The 16,623-nt window shown below is 41.0% G+C and overlaps 1 protein-coding gene, 1 pseudogene and 1 gene segment (V, D, J or C); all 3 read left to right on the top strand.

Annotated features, from left to right (window-relative positions):
* LOC118980917 (T cell receptor alpha chain MC.7.G5-like) overlaps positions 1 to 16,623 on the top strand; it is a 248,334-nt gene that overhangs the window by 124,783 nt on the left and 106,928 nt on the right.
* LOC118980920 (uncharacterized) overlaps positions 1 to 16,623 on the top strand; it is a 45,931-nt gene that overhangs the window by 3,617 nt on the left and 25,691 nt on the right. The window lies entirely within an intron of this gene.
* On the top strand, positions 7,631 to 7,775 carry LOC118981007 (uncharacterized; annotated as a pseudogene).

Raw genomic sequence — 16,623 nt, 5'->3', positions numbered from 1 at the left:
ACAAAGTGTCTGAGTTGGTCTCTTCCATTTTCTCTGCTTAATTATCACTTAAAGCAAGACAGCATAAGGCCCCAATAGCTGTTGTCCACAGCTCTCTGCATTCAAAATAAGCAAACTGACATCAGAAAGCACTGCGGTGAATTAAGGTGCAGGAGCCACCGTGCAAAGGAGAGACTTGAGTTCCAACCAAACTTTCTCTGCATTAGGCAGGGCCTGAGCCCACTGCAGTGTCTCAGGCAGGGCGTGTATCCACACTGACGAGGCAAAGAATCTCCAGAACTGAGAATTCTTTTTCACCCTTCTTCAACTCAATACATTGCCCTCACATATTAACTGAAGTGACAGGATTATGCATCTCTGATTTTTTTGTCAGGACAATTTTTTATTCCTTCAGCAAATATCATCTTTCCTCTCTGCTTAATTGTCCTCCATAGCATTTATTGCCATTTGATGTGCTCCATATTTTACTTGCTTATTTATTTGTTGTCTAGCTCTCCACTGGAATAGGGCTCCACAACGTGGAGATTTTTGTTTGTTTCATTCATTGCCTTCACTCCAGCACTTAGAATAAATCTGGCACAAAGTGGGCATTTGACAAATGCACTGAATGAACGAATGAAGTATTTAGTGAGTGAGTACTATGTGCCCTACACTGTGCTGGTTGCTGGGAATACAGTAACAAGACTGGTGCTGATGTTGCCCTCTGAGGTGCTTTCCCAAACTACATCTATCCACTAATGAAATGCTAATAAGATTGTCCAAAAGGTTGCTAATAGAGTACTCTAGAACTCCAAACAGCTTCTTTTAGAGAGCGGATGTCAGTGCTCCCGAGTTCCTTGCACACTGCCCCCAGCCATGGCAGGGAAAAAATGGGGGAGAGAGCAGGCTTTCTCCTTCACCACCTTTCCTCTCCAAGGCCCCAGGCCCTGAGGCTTAACCTATCAGAGAAAGAGCTGAACATTTCTACTTTATTTCATATAGAAATTTTGCAAGCTTTTTCTCCAAGCAGACATGCTAGGGCAAGCTATTTCATAACCTAAAGCTATTTCACAATAACACATTTTCCTAAACAAAAAAGTAATTCCTAACTCGCTCTCACCTACCACAATTACCGCTGCCACCACAACCAACAAATGATTTTGGCAATTCTTCAAGAATGCAGAATCTCTAGGTTTTTGTTGTTTTTAGCAATTCACACATATACAAATGCATTATGGATGGTGACAGTGTACAGCAGTGTGTATCAAACACGGAAGGGATTCTCTGAGCACGTACCGGGGATTCTCAAGGGCTCCCGAGGAACAGCGAGCCACCACCATGCCACACTCAATAGAAAAAAACCTGGTGACAGTACAAAAGAAACCAAGCCAAAATGCAATTGCTTGTGGATTTCTTATTTATGCTCTGTGTTTAAATAAGAAACCTAACAGCCATAAGTTTTCTGTTTACCTGCACACATGCGGGAGAATAAGAAAGCTTAAATTATTCTTTGCCGGCTTAAGAACAAAACTTCATGAATATTTATAACTTTCAGGAAAAGAAATGTCAGTACACATATATTGCCAGGGCAACAAATTATTAGAAAGATAACTAATGCAAAGTATGGACTTTTGGGGGTTAAAATTGTTTTCCTAGAATATAACTTTGGTTTATCTATTCAATAGCAATTTATTAAGCACCTACCATGTGCTGGGTGCCTTTCTAGATACCTAGGAATATGGTACTCAGAAGCCCATGAGTTTATTTTAGTGAAAGTAAATACAAAGTAAAATATATGGTAGATGGTGATGATCGCCATGTAAGAGATTTACAGAGAGATAAAACATGCTATCAGGGTGGCCGGGGAAAATACGTATTTTAAACCAGGGGGTCGAGAAAGGTTTACAATGAGGCCACAGCTCAACGAAGTCCTGGAGGTGGGCAGGAGTGGTGCAACGCTACTTGGAGTCTGGGTGTTTGCCAGACTTTTCTGTTAGAAATAATATTTTCATGTCCTGCTTTATGACATATAATAATACCAGCTTTTCTGTAACTTGGGGAAAGAACCAATAATTTTTTTCTTCTTATCTTGCTAAGAGCTCTTTCCTGAATAGTTCAAACTTTCATTTTTCAAGAACAAGTAACAGAATTCCATTGATTAGCAGACAGTGGGGAGGAAGCAGTCGTAAAAAGGTCAAAATTTAAAACATGAACTGGAAGATGGCGGGATCGGATCACTGACAAATAGGACCTGAGAGATGTAACACTGAGCCTGTTGCCTTCCCTCCCCACGGACATGACCACCTTCTATGAGCTGATGAGTGGTTCTTCCCAGCCATGAAAGGAGAGTATACAAATTGGATGGCTCCTGTCTCCCACTGATCCGCGTGATGAATCTACTCCAGCAGCCTCAGGAGAGAATCTGCAGCCTCGTCTACACTTCCAGACCCACGTGTCTCTAGAAACTGGCCCAGTAGACTGGGACACTGAAGTAAAACTTGTATGTACCTCAGTGAGGTTCTTGCTTTTTCCTTGTCTCTGGGAAGCCAAGCACAGATAAATCTGGGGAATGTGGAGTACCTGTGGAGAAAGCTGGAAAGCTGGGGCCTCTCGAGCGCCCCCAACTGGGGACCTGGCCCATAGCCCAGGCATGTGCCCTGACTGGAAATCAAAAAACTCTTTGGTTAGCAGACCAGCACTCAATCCACTGAGCCACACCAGCCAGGACAAAAGCTGGAGTATCTTCAAAATTCTAGCAAAGCTTTAGAGATTCATCCTCCAGGACATCTGGGTATGCTTAGGGCAGGCCTCAAGCGGTGGCTTCCATCTTCACCCGCCACCTGACGTAAGTAAGCAGTATTGCTCAGAGACAGTGAGAAGTAAAGTTGGCATCCACGAGGACCATGCCAAGGAGGAAAAGGCTGTGTCATGAGAAGCTCTGCCATGTCCAAGGCCTCCTGTTGCATAAAGACCTAAACAGTGTTTGCATAGCACATGTTACCCTCATGAGTGATTGATAGGAGAGTAACTGCCCTGGTTGTCTAAGGAGGAAAAGAAGGGTTTCATGCACCTAGTTTACAAATAAGGACACATAGAACCACAAAGGGGCCACTATAACAGACACTAGAAGTTAAAACAGAGGTGTGGCACAGTGGCAGTAACCCTCCTCTGGGGTAAAAATCAACTTAAAAATGAGTTCACAGCTAGTCCTTTGATCAATGCACAAACCATCAGTATGTTTTCTGTATGAAGGATGTCCCCTTTGCCCTACAGCTGATCCCTTACACACATACACACACACACACTCACACACATACTCATACATATGTTGGAATAGTGAGAAACTTCAATCACCTCCTGGTTCAAACTTTTAAATTAAGATGTAAAAACTGAGGAATGGAGAAATTAAGTGACCTTCCCACCATCGCACAACCAGCTAGTGGCAAAGCCAAGAGAGCACAGGTTCCCCCACTCCTGGTCAAGAACTCTTCCCACTGCTCCCAGACATCTGGTTGCCATGGGAAGCACTCTGTTGCTGTGTATTTCCTGCCCACACACCTTCTGTGCAGTTTTTCCCCTCCAGTCAGCTGGAAAATCTTTCTCCTCCAGCCAAGCTGAGCCCCTTATAGTGAGTGCCATTGTGGCTTGAAGAGTAAGAAGTCTCCCCTGTGTTGTGGGAGTATAGAGCCCTAAAGAACTCCAGAGAGCTCAGTCTTTGCTGCCTACCTCTTTCCAAAGAAACTCCTTGTAATCTGAACCCTTCCCTAGGTTCCTTTGCATTCCAATGAGTGTCTAATCACGCTCAGCAGGTCTTCAGTACGTTCTACCAGTGAAAAAAAGAAAGGCCCTTCCTCCCCTCTCATCTCAACCTAAGTAAACCTCACTAGGGACCCATTAGGGACCCATTAGGTCCTCATTAGGGACCCTGCTCCTCACTCCCTGCCCTTCGTCCACAGGGCAGTGCCTCTGATTGTCACTGCTGAACAATGGGGTGGGTCAGTGACCAGACCCTGCCTTCCACTCAGAGACAATACACCAAAAGTTTGCAGGTTCAGTTTCTGGTCAGGGCACATACCTACGTTGCAGATTCATTTCCCTGTCTGGGAGGGAGCACACAGAGGCAACCCATCGCGATCTCCCTCTCCCTCTCCCTCTCCTTCACCCCTCTCCCTCTCCTGCCCCCCCTTCCTCCCTTCCTTCTTCCCTCCTCTCTAAAAACCACTAAAAATATATGCTCAGGTTAGGATTAAAAGCATAAATAAAGTCAATGAGGTGCTAAAAGATCATAAGAATGACAATATCATTATACTCAGCACTGACCAGCCCTCCCCACAGGGTTACACACCTGGTGTGTTTCCAAGGAATCCTGAGTAAGTCTTGGAGAAATTAGGCAATGTTGAACTGTGGCATGTGAACAGTTGTTACACAATAGAAAAGAACCCCACTGGGACCTGCGTTTAAAACAAAGTTCTGCCCTGTGAGAACTTGAGCTCATCACTTCACCGCCCCATACTCATTTATAAGATGAAGAAGGTGGAACGGACACAGCCTGAGGGCCGTTCCAGCTCTCACCCTCAGTAACTACGGTCAGTCATCTCCGTTACATATGAGCTGAGAGAAACAGAAAACGTGCTGATGTTTCAGCAAAAAGAAGTTAAAAATGAAAACTTGACATCATCAATAACTGTAAAGAGGTGCTGCTAATAAAAATAAATGATGGCCCAGAGTCAGGGGTACTTTTCTACATGCAAGTCACTGTTCAAAGTTGTGACCTGCTTTGATTTGTTTAATCTTCATAAAACCCATTGCAATAATTATTCCTATTATACAGATGAAGAAACCAGAGCAAGGAGAGGTTAAGGCATTGCCCAAGGTCATCGTGCTGGTGAGTAACTGAGCCTAGACACGAGCCCAGGCTGTGTGCTCCAAAGGTGCTTCACCACACAACTCAAGAGCTTCCTTTTTCTGGAGCTTATTAGAGCTTTTTAAAAATCATATCGGTGGGTAAAAGAGTGGGTCCAGTATCTTCTCAGAGTCCTTTCTGACTGCAGAAGGCTCTCTTCCATCAAAGGAAGCTATGCAAAGAGGACAGAACTACATCCTTTTGGGTCCCCATGATTCCAACCTTACAGTTTGCATCCAAAAGACCAATAGCCTCTACTGTGTGTTTGTGACATTTTTCCATCCTGTACTCTCTGCCTGGGCTGACCTTCCTTGTGCTGTTTCTCTATGGTAATAATCCAGGAGTCATCATTTTGGAGGTACTATAATATTTGTTCCTTGCAATTCTTATCAATGCTTTCTCTTTACCAGAGGTCCAGTCACTGAATCAGCTAATGGATTTGCAGGGGGCATGGTGGGGGTGGGGCATGAGAAATGTTAGGGACTCCCTAATATGAACACCTGTAACACCTCTGGGTTAAAATTCAGACCCCTCCGGATGAACTGGCAGAGCCACACTACAAAAGACCATATAAACATGTTTCCAAAACTAGTCCTTCCAGGAATGTGAAGTATTACCCATCTTCTATGGAGAGGAGATTTGTTACTACCAAGATCAAAAATCACTTGTATTTACAAATCAACAGACTAAAACCAGAGGCCTCAGCCCAATATGATTGTGCTTTCACCATAGTGAACCACAGGGAAATAAAGGGGAAGCCTGTCTGGCAGACAGAACAAAGGCGAACCTGTGTATGTGATCAGCAATCTTTCTCCCGCTGGATCTCCCCATCCCAGGCCTGCATGTCCACCTTGCTCAGACTTAGGACTATACTCTTTATGTTGTATTTTCCATTTAAAATTTATGAATTTTTTATTTCTGTAATTTTCTATTTAACATTTTCAGACTACAGTTGACTAAAGGTGACTGGAAATGCAGGAAGTATAACTGCATGTAAAGAAGAACTCTTGCATATACACAATACAACACATGTATTGTGTGTGCACATGTGTGTATGCATGTGTATATATAACATTTTGAGTCAGACAGAATCATCTGAGTATTTGATTACAGATAAATGCAAACTGGACCCAGTGGGTTATAGAGGAAATGGCTATGTGCCTTGGTTCCACATTCTCAGGTCTCTGCCTGAATCTGACACTGGTGTCACAGATGGCTAGATCGTTACCCATGGACCTCCTCTCCCAAATATACTCTTATTCTCATATGAGATACAACCTCTTCACTCTGACCCTTTCGAATTTTCCCAGTTTTTTTCAACTTCCAACTTACTGCATCCAGATCTGTTTGGGCCAAAGGGTGAGGAGGGACCCTAAGGAAGCAGTCCTGAGTGACCCTTCCAGAAGTCTTATTGGGCAGAGGGGTTGTTCTGAAGAATGCCAGGGTGGTCAGAATGTCTAACTCACACCTGCCCTTGGGTGGAGCTAGTCGTCCATCACAGTTTTTATTAGCCCTTGATTCTAGGACACTCGAGGAAAGAGTCCAAAACATGCACTGACGAACTGAAAGAAAGAAGGAAGTGGGGTTTTGTCCAAGTTTCAGATAACTACCTTCTATAATTATTCCTACACTTGCAGATGGATGAAAACATCCTTAGTGTTTTCCAACCATAAGTTTCGTGGCACAATTTAAGTGGGTATATGTTTCTCTCTTAAGTAGGTGGCAAGATAGTGCAGATGGGAAAAATAACATATAAAAATAAACAAGCTAAATCATTCACAGAAATATTAATATGCATCACATTTGAAAACAATAATCTGAAAATTGTCCTTAACTTTGGCAAGGTCCTTTCACTGATCTTAAAATGAACAAGTTGAAAATTTTGGTCTAAAAAATATATTTTGGTCTATAAGTTTGTTTTTATATGTGAGTTCTTTTAGTGGTAGAAAGAACATGGGCTCTGGAACCAGACAAAAATGAGTAAGAATCGCAGCTCTTCATTTACTCTTGTGGGACCTGAACAAGGTTGCTTAAGCAATTCTCTAAACCTCTATTTCCTCACCCACCAAATAGAGATAATAATACCTATTTCATAGAGTCATTACAAAGATTAAATGACATCACTGTTAGAAAGAACCTGGCGCACCTGGGTTACTGGGACACCAGAGGTGCTCAGTAACGCTAATACTTCGTTCCCTCCATTCTTAATGGTCTGAGGAGAGTGGTTTTTACCCAGAAAAGAATAAAAGGTACTGAATGAGAGGGAACATTGACAATAAGTACAACCATTTGTCCAAAACAAGAGATCCAAATTTCTGCCAGTATATTTTTCATAAAAATACCTCAACATGAATGTTCTTGCCAGACAACCTCTCTAAATTATTTCCCTGCACTAATGATAGTGAAAGCCTCAAAGACAAGTTCATTATTGTGATTATCTGGCTCCCAATAACACATCGTGCTTTTATTGTCCTTTGTCTGTACCAGATGAAGGTGGTCTAGGCCAGCCGCAGCTCTCCCACAAGCAACAAGGGCAATGAATTTTTTATGCCAAATCTTTTTCCAGTAGACTTGCTTCAGATGTTGAAGATAATAGGTGGACCAGGGAATCTCAATTTTCAGAAAGTTCAGCTTTATCCAGCTTTGAAGATGCTCTCCTTCAGGACCTCCCAGTCTCAGGATACATTTAATTAATGTACCCTTTTAGGAGTAGAGAGATATTTTCCCATCTTTAAAAAGGAAGATATAACCCTTTGGCAATGGGTAAGAAGACACCTGCCTGGTGGTATTGCTCTTATAGCAGTCAGAGGCAAAGCAAACGTATAGTCTTTAGCTCATCCTAGCCTGAAGCCTGTGTTGGCGGCCAGAGCTGTTTCCTACCTGGAGCACATTTTTAAAGGGAAGCTATAAAGTTTAGTTACTAACCTGTGAGGCATGGCATTTGTCCATCCTCATTCTGCCCATACTGTCCACATGGGATTAGTTCTTACTATGGTACTGGGCCAAGAAAACAAAATGAATGAACTCTAATGAATGAACAGAAGGAATGAATCCCAAGGATAAACAGCCTCATTTCAGTCCTCAAAGCTCCTCTACATCAGAAATGCATGTTCTGATGGGAGAAGATTATGAGACTATCTGCACTAAACCACGTGCTGAAAAGCAACAATCTGAGATCTAAGGAAACTTTCACCTGCTAAGAAGAGCTAGCAGCCTGTTGAATAAAAAAAAATTTTTGAAAAAAAAATTGTTTGGGAGTCAAAATTCTTACTTCTTTTTGTGTGACTTTAGACAAGTCAGTTACCCTCTTTGAACCCCAGATTCTCATCTACACAATAGAGTTTATTTTAAATGATCTCTAAGTTTCCTTCATCACTAATAAGCTGTAGGTCTCTGTCCAGCAAGAATGAGAAGGAAGTAGTTGTAGGACAAAGGAGATCAAATTTGACAGATCCCCAATATTGGGAAGCACAGATTCCTGCCTAGCTTTGACCCAATAAGAATAAAATTCAAAAAAGAACTAAATGAAATACACTCATGATTAATCAAAGGGAATTGAAAGTCATTGCTAACCTCACACCTACCTTGATTCAACTCCAGCTCATCTCCCTTGGGACACTCCTCCTCCTTAATGCCTCATTGTGATTCTCAAAAACTGTGATCACTCAAGGTTGAAGCTTTTAATCTCCCATGTATAAAAGGATATGCAAATAGAGTTCGGTTTCCTGTTGAATTTCTGCCAAGGTCTTAGCCTGGCAGTCTGGGAAAGGAGCCAAAGACTTCATATTTCTTGGCTGTTAACATTCTCCCATCTGTGCTCAAGTCAGCAGCCTGCGCTTCAGGCTGTGGCTTGTCTTTAGTCTTACACCTCCCTAGGTTTTCTAAAACAACTCTTTAGAATGTTTTCACGAAAAATAACGTGGCTCCCAAGTCTCAGACAGAGGATTATCTGGTTATATTTGTGGAGAGTGAGAAAAAAACCAGAAAGTCCATATTCCTATTTTAGAACCTCAGAATCCAACTTTGTAAGCTACCTGAGGTACTGATGTCAGGTCCTAAGCAAAGCTTACAAATAAGTCATCAGTGTCACCAAACGGTGACATATATTCACATCACACATACATGGGGTGAAAAAGGCAAGTTCCTCAGGTATAACAGCAGCTCTGTACAACATTCAATAAGCAAAACAAAACATGAAAAACACAAGACGTTTCAATGTGTTTCTGAGCCAAAGGCTCTGCTAAACAACAGTATCAGGGATCAGACTAATTGTTCCCTGTGTCTCCTGACTGAACTCAGGCAAAACAGCAGCTGCCATTGTTACCCAACACAAGGCATTCAGACCCAAGTTCACTGAAATGTTATTATCAATATTCTGATAGAAAATTACATGTTCTAAGCTGTGCTAAGTCTGACCATTCATTAAGCATGGATTTTCCTTTTTTCCTGTAAATACTCTAGTTTATTTGTGTTTTCTAGTATTTCCCTTTGAAGCTAGCTCCCAAAGGGATTGCCTATGTCTTCTCATTACCATTACAAGATCAATGTACAAGGTAAATTTTTTAATTTCTTGAGAAACCTCTATGGAAAGATTTCCTCTTCCATTTCTCTGTTATCCCAGGCAGCCATAGAGAGCAAAGAGCTCATGTTTGGGCTACCTTAGGATAGTACGACATCAGTAAAAATGTTCTCAGTGTTAAAGTTCTATACCCAATCATTATTTTAGTGTCTGCTGCAGCATTTACTTCTACATATCTTTCTCTAATTTTGACTCTAATTTCCATTTTATAAAATTACACTTTCTTCTTTGAAATCTATCCCCAGAGGGTTGATACTCTACAAACTTCTTAACTCCCTGTGCTTCCTCCCAGCCTTCCTCACCAGAGTCCTAAATCCTCCAGCAAGGATTGTTCCCACACCTTTTGCATCTCAACAGGGAAATGATGTAAAACGGGTCCCTTCCTACTTTTGTTTTTGCTTCTCCATCCTACCCCACACATGACACATGACACATGCAGGTCTGAATGTTAACACCACCTTGTGCCATTGGGGGGCATTTTTCTCAGATATCTATCCCCAGAGTAGCACTTTAGAACTGCATCTGAACTCCATTGATACTACAGCTCTTGAAGGTGCCTGACTCAGAAGTTTCTCCCTAAATCCAGGTCCAGCTACTTCAGCACTATATTTGCCATTGGAAAAGGTTGGGCTGTTTACATATCACTCCTGTAAAGGTTCCAAACTGAACTTTGATTCAATGGGATAGATGCAGTCTGTGAAGCTCCTGGGCAACAGTTTGAATGCACTGGTGCTGTGGACACTAATGGGAACTGTCCAGATCATACACCTTCGATAGAAGAAAGAAACATTGTCACCTCGGATGACTCCAAAACTCTGGTCTACTTTTGTTCCCCTAGTATCACACCTCACTCTACCGTGTATTTAGGGCAGACTGAGTCTACTCAAAAGTAACCTGAAGCAAGTCAGCATGATCTTGGGTTAGTCTAGAGGCTCAAGGTAAAGTAAATGAATCTGACTCCAGAGGAAAATCTTTTTCTATCTCTAACACAGACCCCAAAAGCTATGATTAAACAGGTCCCTAATCACACTGTATTTCCACCTGGATATACAGAGTCTGGCAGAAGTAAGGCTTGCTAGGGTGTGGTTGGTGGGGTATATGAATGTCTCACGTGAGATGAGCAGCAATTTGAACATTTCACCCAAAATGTCACGTGGTGTGCTTGAGTGTGATATTGTTATGTTACGGAATTATATGCTCATGATTTCATAATTAAAAGGGAATATTATTTGTGCCAGACCCTGTATTTCTACCAATTCCTATACATTGTTTCTGCATAGAGAGAATTTAGTGATAAAAACTGAGGCCTTGTCCTACACACACTAATCAACTCAACTATCAGTGCAGATAAATCTCTTGCCAGGAGGGATTAGGATGGTTCCGCCATGCTTTTTGCCTTCCACACTACAAGCCAACTAGTCTCCATCACATCTGGAGGAAGGATCTCCTCACTCAGCATTGTTTATGACCTCACTCTGATCCCAGTAGTCAGACCTGACTACACAGATTGACTAATAAAACTGGAAAAGCCCGTGTTCTAAGAGAGAGGTAGAAAGCTGTGGAGCGGATGGGACCCAAGTGCTAGGAGACTACTCATGTCCCCTGCTGACTCAGTTTTCTCACCAGCTGCCTTATCCAACAGATGCATCTTCCTTATGAGGCACCAGAGACCCAGAATGTCCACATCCTGTGGTTCCCTGTACCCCTAACATCCCACATTTGAGTTCCTTTCCAATTCAGAGAACAAAAGCTACTGGCTTTGGGCCAGTTCAGAACAGATGTGGGTCTCAACTGCCAACTACCCAGGAAGCATCCGCCAGGGCAGGGCATGAGAATCAGCGTATTAGACATTCCCATACTGTGATCCATCAATCATATATAGCACCTGCTCAAAGACAGAGACTGGGAGACTTTCTCCTGAGCAACTTCATGGATTGAACATTTCCCATTGGGAATTAAGAAGGCTGAGAGTTAAGGGAATTACTGGAGAGTAGGTATTACAGCTCTACATGTACTTTAGTAAAATCTAAAAAATCTATCCAGAATTTTGACATAATGCTTTCCTATCTCACTGACCTCGCCCGTCTCCCTCTCTGAATCCCACGTGATGATCATACACTGGATGGGCATGAAAAGGCATTGGCAGTAGAACCTTTACTCTCTTCAAATGTAAGAAATGGCGATGGGGACTGTGCTTAGAAATCATTGCCAGATTTTGTCCGGCCTTGCAAGAATGTCTTCTACTGAAACTGTTTATAAGAGATTGTACCCTGGCCGTTCCTAGAGTCTGTCGATTTATTTTACTTGTTGGTTTTGTTTTGTTGTTTTTTGAGGGTTTTTTTCCCCTAGAAAATGGTCCCTGTTGTGCACTGCTTACTTAGTAAAGCTAAGAAAAATAGGAAGGATGGGGCAAAATGCAATGAGAGAAACAAAGACACTAGTGCCAGGGAAAATACTGTTGTGGACTCACAGTATTCACCACTTGAATTGATATTAACCTGATCTCTCCAGAAAATATAAAGGTCAGTATTAGAGTATGTATTTTCTTAGGGTCTCTAAAAGAAAATATGAGAATTCAATGAGTGCAGAATCCTCGAATCCTACAGAATCCATGCCCCCCTCTGAAAGTGCTTAGCTGTGGTTGGAATAATCCAACATCTTGGCAATAGCTAAGGGAAGTTGCCAGCTACCAACCCTCTACAAACCATAAAGTACGTCCCCCATTCTCATCTTCCTGTACCCTTTCCTCAGATTCTCCTCCCCATCATATCCTCATGTGTTTTAATTCTATTCCCATCAAAACCCAGTGTCAGGAAATAATCTGAAACCAATTCACACTACAGTTCACCTTGAACCACGTGGGGTTAAGGGAGCCTACGCCTACTCAGTTGGAAATCCACATATAACTTTTCACTCCCTCATATCTTTACAGTCACCCCTCAGTACCTGAGGGAGATTGGTTCCAGGACCACCCCCCTTCCAAAATCCAAGGATGTTCAAGTCCTTTATATAAAAAGGCATAGAATGATGCATATAGTTGGCCCTCTGTATCCACAGTTGGTTGAATTTTTTTTTAATTTTTTGATCATTCTTTTTTGTTTAATTTATTTTTTTAAGATTTTATTCATTTATCTTTAGAGGGGAAGGGAAGGAGAGAGGGAGAGAAATATCAATGTATGGTTGCCTCTTGTGATTCCCCCGCTGGGAACTGGCCTGCAACCCAGGCATGTGCCCTGACTGGGAATTGAACCGCAATCGTGTGGTTCGCAGGCCTGCGCTCAATCCACTGAGCTACACCAGCCAGGGCCACAGTTGGTTGAATTTGTGGATGCAAAACCTGGGGTACAGAAGACAACTGTATATTTATCTTTTAAAAACCTACGTATACCCAGTCAGGGCACATGCCTGGGTGGTGGGTTCGGTCTCTGGTCAGGGCACATACAAGAGGCAACTGATCGATGTTTCTCTCTCATATCCATGTTTCTCTCCCTTTCTCCCTCCCTTCCCTCTCTCTAAGAAAATTAAATTAATTTTTTTATAAAACCCTATGTATAAGTGAACCCGTGCAGCTCAAACCTGGGTTGTGCAAGGGTCAGCTGTAATTTGTGTGATGAAAATCAATGGAGGCTTTAGCTTTTCTAAGGTTTGAGTGGGAGGAAGGGAGCATTACACTCTAACAGAGATAATGGCCATAAACTAAAGACTAAAGCAACCGCAACAGAATTTTCAAAGCTTGAGGAACACTGTCTAAAAGGAAAGATGAAACTTTGTTCTGACTTTGTTTGGAGGTTCAGTGTGATCATACAAGGAGAGAGTTTGGGGGCTCCCAAAGCAGGCGCTTATCTTCCCGTGTCCAAGAAGAGGCTCAGCAAAGCCTACAGCCAAGAACATTAACCACTGTGGCAGAGGGCAGATTTAGGGCCAGTGAGGGTGGGGGAGGGTACTGGGAGAAACAGATTTCACTCCAGTAGCAGCAATAACTCCATAGTGGTTGAAAGCCATTGAGCAGTGAGGCAAACATCCTTGTCAGAAAGTGGGTCAGGTGCATGACTGCACTGGGAAGTTGTCTACACTGGCATGGAGCTAGGACCCAGTGACCTGAGCTCCTCTCTTCCCTGGAAGTCATAATAAAATTTTATGTTGAAAGAAAATGGAGTCTGCCAACAAAAATCAACTGTAGCTACTTACTATTTCAGTAGAATCCGTCTCAAATGAATGTGACTAATAAAAAGTAAAGTTTTCTTTACTCATATTCATATCCTCTTTAACATTGCATAATCAATTCTCTATGTTATTAGATACTTTCCCTAATCAGTATTTTTAATAAGCCACATTAACACTGTATCTAGGAATATATTATAGTTTACTTAATCAGCTTTTTTATCACTGAGAATTTAGGCAACTTCAACATTTTTCCTATTGTAAAAATTGCTGTGATGAACATATCTGTACTTATAACTTTTTATTTTTTAAAGTGTCAGATATGTACATGAGGAAACATATATAAGGTTTATATGTTAAAATGTATATATACAAAATCTGAAATAAGCCTCCATTTCCTCAAATAGAAGATTCAAATTAGGTCTTTGGCCAACTTGAATATATAAATGGGTTGTAGACACAATTGTCAAATTCTACTTCAAGATTTTTACATATTAATTTAGTTACACATACATATTTAAAATCACACATTATATTAATTTTGAAATACTGCCTTTTCTCATTCTCATGGTTTATAAACTTTATTCAAATGCTCCACAGGTATCTCAAATAAATGCATTTGTTATCACTAGAGCTGCTTTTTTTAATCTTCAAACATTTTTCCAAAGCACATCAATCTCACTTGTATCTAAATTACTTAAATCATAGCACATTATGAATCCATATATGAAGCTATCACTAAAAACATTTTTGAACTACAATATCTATTCACATAGCATCAGAACAGTTGTTTTGCTATTTATCTTGCAAATGGTATTCTTGATCTCTACATCAACACATTTACTTTAAAAAATGTGTTTAAACAATATAGAACACTTGTAATTTCATACCCATACTCTCAAGAATAGTGAGTAAGTTTCTGTTACATTATGTAGTCATCTTTTTCACTAATCCCATGAACTAGCATTGCTTGAGATCATTCCAAGATGCGGTATCTTCATTACACTGTACTGAACTGTGCAAAATAACTATATGAAAGCATTATAATATTGCTTTTTATAATTTGCAAGGCATCAAATATAGGGGGACTCTCTCTTTTCCAAGGATAATGAACCTCACTTTATGTTTAAATATTTATAGTATTAATATTTTCTCTCAGCAAATTCTTCAAAATGAAAATATTTATTCAAACTAGTATAAATTTTTTCACCCTCTTGATACTAATCAATTGGCTTTCAATAAAAATATAACAATTTATATTGTTTTAACATCTTGCCAGTATGCAGAACTTCAACTTCCCTTTTAAAAAAAGAACATTGCTTAAATATCTGTAAGAAAATGGTTTGTTGATACTTCACTTACATTTTTCATTACTAGAAAGTTGAAATATTTTTCCAAGTTTGTTAACCAATGAGTGGCTTTCTTCATTCGTTCTTCATCCATTTATTTTTTAATTTTAGTGTTTTACTTACTGATTTGTGTGATTGTAGTAATTTGGGGCCTCTGAGTTTTATGGCATTTAACCGCAATAACAACAATGCTGAAAGGAGATTTCTGAGGCATTCTAGATGGCAGAGGGTGGTGATGGCAAAAAGCCAAGCAAAGAAAAAAAGGAAGCAGAGGGTTTTGGTACTGCTGTGTTTCACTGTGACTACGTACCACGGAGTTTGAAGTTTACTAAACCTTTGTTCAAAAACACCCAACTGTGATCCACTGTGTACGTCTTAGCAACGGGAGGAGTCCTCTGAGTGTTGCAGGGAAATTAAGCATGAGTTTCATTGCCCCTTGCCTCCAGACTCCTTTCTGTAGGGGGTTACTCCATACTGTCTACCACAATGGTTTCAGAATGAACAAGTATCACCAAAGTCATTAGTTATAAGTAATCCCAACCACATATTTTAACATTTATTAACTATACTCATGACCATGTAAAAAAGACTATCAGGGGAGAAGTGAAAGGAATGGGACCAACAATGACTGTGAACCTGTATCCTGGGTCTCTACTTGTGTATGATGAGCCAAGAGGATGAACAAGTCTGTCCAATGTACATAACTCCTCTCTTCAAGAGCTTGGTGCATTACTAAATGCTAAAACATGAACTACAAATGTACAAAAATGCTTACAATGGTTGCTGTGAATTGAATTCCATCTCACTGCTACATGACATGTTTGAAGAGCCCATATCATTTTTAAATAATGTATTTCTAAAGGTCACACCAAAGCAGATCCACCAGGTGAAACTCTAACCCTGAATCCCCAAACCCTAGCAGTTCATGTGCCATGTTCTGGTGAAAACACTGTCAAACGGGGGTCAGAGATGGCAAGAAGGTCATAAGTGGCACTGGACAAATGTCCCAGTGATATGATGATGAATACAGACTCTTCATAAATAAAACCTGAGCAATCAGGAAATCACAAGTAGACAGACAGACGGTGAGAGGAAAAACATGAGTTGGGTAGAGTTGGCTGGGAAGAGCTCTAGAACAGAAATCTTGAGCTGTTCCTTGAAGATAGTGGAATACCTAGCAGGGCTGGGAATATTATCTCAGACTCAAGGCATATCCCTCTCTGACCTAATGCCACCAAGCTGTCTCTTCATCTAGAGCAAAGACACAATTTATGCCTACCCACCTAAATGATGTGTTTTTGACAGATGTTTCCTGGGAACTAAGCAATATCTCTGTTAACTTCAGAGGACCAATCAGTGGTTAATTCCATAAACCTGAGAGTTTATGAAGCCTAAGCTCTGCTTCACTCTTCTCTTAAACCTTCCTGTTTTGTCTATGAGCACAGGGATTAATCCCTTCATTTGGGGATTACAACCACCAGTTAGCACACCAGTCAATTGCTTTTTTTACACCCAGAAGAGCAAAGTACTACATGGGGAAAGAAAACAATACCTCAGCCTCCTCCCACGTTGTTCAAAATAACTGGGTTTTATGGCTTTTAAAAGATAGAACACATCAACTCAATCAAAATAACATCAAAAAACTGTTTTGA

Source organism: Sturnira hondurensis, unplaced genomic scaffold (assembly GCF_014824575.4).
Source record: "Sturnira hondurensis isolate 20B ecotype Veracruz unplaced genomic scaffold, ASM1482457v3 Scaffold0023357, whole genome shotgun sequence".
In the NCBI taxonomy this organism is placed as follows: Eukaryota; Metazoa; Chordata; class Mammalia; order Chiroptera; family Phyllostomidae; genus Sturnira; species Sturnira hondurensis.
Note: the sequence above shows the minus strand (reverse complement) of the source record. Positions and strands in the feature narration are given on the sequence as shown.